The sequence below is a fragment of the Colobus angolensis genome, unplaced genomic scaffold (genome assembly GCF_000951035.1).
Source record: "Colobus angolensis palliatus isolate OR3802 unplaced genomic scaffold, Cang.pa_1.0 Scaffold34, whole genome shotgun sequence".
Classification (NCBI taxonomy): domain Eukaryota; kingdom Metazoa; phylum Chordata; class Mammalia; order Primates; family Cercopithecidae; genus Colobus; species Colobus angolensis.
Genome location: NW_012116710.1, coordinates 4,908,441 through 4,912,824, shown reverse-complemented (window position 1 = coordinate 4,912,824; position 4,384 = coordinate 4,908,441).

Genomic DNA, 4,384 nt, shown 5'->3' with positions numbered 1-4,384 from the left:
CCCCAACCCCGTGCACGGGCTGCCTTGACCTTGAACATCGAGGGCTGGGGGCGGGGGTGAAGGGGGGTGAAAGGGAGAGAGCGAGAGAGGAAGCGGTCCCCCACCCCACCCACGAGAAGGGATGCGCCTGCTGGCTGGACCAGAGGCCGCCAGTTGCTTCTGGTTTCTGGCGGGAATGGGGGTGGGAGGTGGAGGGTGGGAGTTGGGAGAGGAAGGGGGGGCAGAGACTTAGAGGCACGCGCCTACACGTGTGGCTCCGCCGTGAGCAGGGTGCCGGGAGCCGGTGTGTGGGGCTTGGGTCCGTGTGAGGTGGTGCATGGTGATGACACCCCTCTGCTGCCCTCTCACCTTAAGTGGCACACACAGACAGCTGTCTGTCCTGTGAGGGATATCGGCAAAATGGCTGGGAACGGGGCACCTGTGCAAGTTGGTGGATCTACAGGCGATGGGGCCCCTCACCTTGACCCTGGCCCAGAACCCGGGAGGAGGTGTGCTGCAGCCCTGAGCAGGGGCCCAGCCAGAGTAAGCCTGGACTGGGAGGGCCCTGCCTCTCTGTGCCCTCCCCTTCCAAAAGGTCTCTGCAGGGTGGGGACTCTCTGGCTCCTGAAGGAATGTGAGTCAAATCCCATGGGGACAAGGAGCTGGAGGGTGCCGCCCTCGGAAGTTCCGACTGCCTGAGTTCGGAAGCCAGCTTGAGCCGCGAATGTTCCCTGCCGTGAGCCTCAGTTTTGCCATCTGTGTATGGGGGCTTCTAACAGCCCTTACCACCCCATGGGGCTGTCGTGGGGCTTAAATAAGGCCATCTTTGTAAAGCACTTAGCGCAGAGACCGACACTGATGAAATGTAGTGATTATTATTAGTAGTATCAATATTGATTTATGAAATTGATTTCTACTGTGGGCCAGCTCCCCCACCGGGCACTGGGGGATGGGGCAGGAGGATTGTTTGGGCCAGGGAGAGGACTGGGAGTTCAAGTGTGTAGAAGTGTGTGGGAGTGGTGTGTGCAGGTGGTTAGGGCGGAAGGAAAGAAAGGAGAGCCCGCTCCAAATGTCAGCCTGGGTCTGCGGGTAGAGGTCCTCCTGCTGGTGGGCCAGACACGGAGGCTCATGCCTGTAATCCCAGCTCTTTGGGAGGCCAGGGTGGGCAGATCACTTGAGCTTAGGAGTTTGAGACTAGCCTGGCCAACATAGGGACACCCTGTTTTTACAAAAATACAAAAATTAGCCGGGTGTGGTGGTGCACACCTGTAGTCCCAGCTACTTGGGTGTTTGAGGTGGGAGGATTGCTTGAGCCTGGGAGGTGGAGGCTGCAGTGAGCTGTGTTCATGCACTCCAGCCTGGGCCATCGAGTGAGACCCTGTCCAAAAAAAAAAAAGAGAGAGAAAAAGAAAGAGGAAAGAAAGAAAGAAAGAAAGAAAGAAAGAGAGAAAGGAAGGAGAGAGAGAAAGAAAGAAAGAAAAAGAAAGAAAGAAAGAAAGAAAAAGAAAAAGAGAAAGAAAGAAAGGAAGAAAAGAAAAGACAAATAGAAATTCTGCTGGTAGAGGAGGACTGTTAGAAAGGTCTACACTCAGTGTCTACACTCGGGCTTCTCTTAATCAAATTGACATGAGAGTTTGGGGTGGGGCAGGGGTGAGTGCCTGAGGCTAGAGGTGTGGGAATCCAGTGTAAGAGGGTGTGTTAGGGGACCTGTGAGCAAATGGGAGGTGAGAGAGGAAGGTGGGGTCACAGCTCACCATGGGCAAGGTGTGGAGTTGCCACTATAGGCCCCTGGAGGCCAGAGTGATCTTAGGGGTGCCACTTTTCCCCACTTAATCCCTTTGTCACACGCCGGGCCATATGTGAATCAGAGACCCACTTCCTCCTGTTTCAGGAGAGGGGCCGGCCAAGGCCTTACCTGGCTTAGATGGGCGAGTTGGTGGAAAGGGTCTAAGACTAGAGGGGTGTGTGTGTGTGTGTGTGTGTGTGTGTGTGTAGAAGTGACCGTGAGTGTAGGAGTCCTTGACTGGATCTTTCTCATGGGGAGATTTCAAGTGACAAAAATGGTGAAGGCTAGCGGGCCACTATTGTTGGCTAGGACGCCCCCTGGTGGATGAGGGCGTTTGTGGGCGTGTTAATTACAGTAGCCGCCCAAACCTGAATGCTGGCTCTACAGGGGTCGGGGCGGAAGAGGGGAAGGGGAAAGGGGCAGGAGGGGTGAGACGGGAAGGGGTACGGGTTGGTGGTGTTGTGGAGAGACTGGGTCAGTGTGTGACTCAGTGGGTCCGCTCACTCCCTGGGGATCTGTTCCGGTGGAGTCAGTGTGTGTGACAGTGGAAGAGAGAAGGAGGTCAGGACCACTTGGGGAGGGGCGTCAGGGTGCCTGCCTCCTTCCTTCAGTCTCACTTTCAAAGAGCCGCCAGGGGGTGCGGGTATGTGAGGTCACCTTCCTGTGCCTCAGATTCCTCACCTGGAAAATGCAGATAATAATAGCAACATGGGGTGAACTGTGCCCAGCACATGATGGGTGCATTTACTCATTCAACAAATACCTACTGAGCATCTATTTTTTTTTTTTTGGAGATAGGGTCTTGCTCAGTTGTCCAGGCTGGAGTGTAGTGGTGTGATCATAGCTCATTGCAGCTTTGATCTCCTGGGCTCAACCAATCCTCCCGACTCAGCCTCCTGAGTAGCTGGGACCATAGGCATGTGTCACCATGCCCAGCTATTTATTTTCTTTTTGGTAGAGACCAGGTCTTGCTATGTTGCCCAGGCTGGTCTCCTGAGCTCAAGTGGTCCTCTCATCTCAGCCTCCCAAATTGCTGGGATTATAGGCATGAGTCACCACGCCCTGCTTACTTATTTTTTTTGTTTGTTTGCTTTTAGAGACAGAGTCTTGCTCTGCCATCCAGGCTGAGTGCAGTGGTGAGACCACAGCTCACTGCAGCCTCAGCCTCCCAGGTTCAAGCTATCCTCCCACTTTAGCCTCACAAGTAGCTGGTACTACAATGATGCGCCATCATGCCCAGCTAATTTTAATTTTTTTTTTTTTGTAGAGACAGGAGTCTGGATGTGTTGCCCAGGTTGGTCTCAAACTCCTGGGCTCAAGCAGTCCTCTCATCTAGACCTCCCAAAGTACTGGGATTGCAGACTGGAGCCATTGCACCTGGCCAGCATTATTCTTTCTTTCTTATTTGTTATTTATTTATTTATTTTTGAGATGGAGTCTTGCTCTTGTTGCCCAGGCTGGAGTGCAAAGGCATGATCTTGGCTCACTGCAACCTCCGCCTCCTGGGTTCAAGTGATTTTCCTGCCTCAGCTTCCCGAGTGGCTGGGATTATAGGCATGCGCCACCACGCCTGGCTAATTTTGTATTTTTAGTAGAGATGGGGTTTCTCCTTGTTGGTCAGGCTGGTCTCAAACTCCCAACCTCAGGTAATCTGCCCGCCTCAGCCTCCCAAAGTGCTGGGATTACAAGCGTGAGCCACTGCTCCTGGCCCGCATTATTCTTTCTGATAGCATTTAGGTATTACCATTGACATCTTAGTAAAGTACGTATCAGCTCCTTCGTGGAATAAATGGATTTCTTGAGCAAATACTACCTGCCAGGTACTTTTTTTTTTTTTTTTTTTTTTGAGGCGGATTCTTGCTCTGTCGCCCAGGCGCAATGTCAACTCACTGCAACCTCTGCCTCCTGGGCTGAAGTGATTCTCCTGCCTCAGCCTCCCAAATAGCTGGGAGTACAGGCATGCACCACCACACCTGGCTAATTTTTGTATTTTTAGTAGAGACTGTTGGCCAGGCTGGTCTCCTACTCCTGACCTCAGGTGATCCACCTGCCTGGGCCTCCCAAAGTGCCGGGATTACGGGTGTAAGCCACTGCGCTTGGCCTGCCAGTTACCTTTTAAAATGCTTTGCCTATACTTCCTCATTTAATCCTCACAACACTCCAGTGAGGCATCATCCTCTTTTTACAGATGAGGAAACTGAGGCCCAGAAAGGTTAAGTCATTTGCCAAGGTCACATGGCCACCAAGTGACAGAGCTAAGATTTGAACCCTGGAGGTGTGACTACTGTTTCTAACCTGCACTGCTGCTGTCAGGCCTGCAGAAGGCGTTGAGCAGGGCGGGGTGACCGTGAGCGTGGCTGCTGGAAGAGACAGCCCCGGATGGGGACTCTGGAGCCAGGAGGGACTTGGGTGGGGGGGGATGGGAGGTGTCTGCTGGAAGCATGTTGGTGAGAAGTCTGTGTGGGCACCTGGGAGGTGTCTCTGCGTCTCTTAGTATTGCAGTGTGTGGATGTGGCTGTGAGTCCGTGCGAAGGTGTGTGAGTAGGAGTGTGTGGGAGGCTGTGAGTCTCCGCGTGAATGTGTGTGTAAACTGCCATGCGTGGGCGTGTGCGAGTCCAG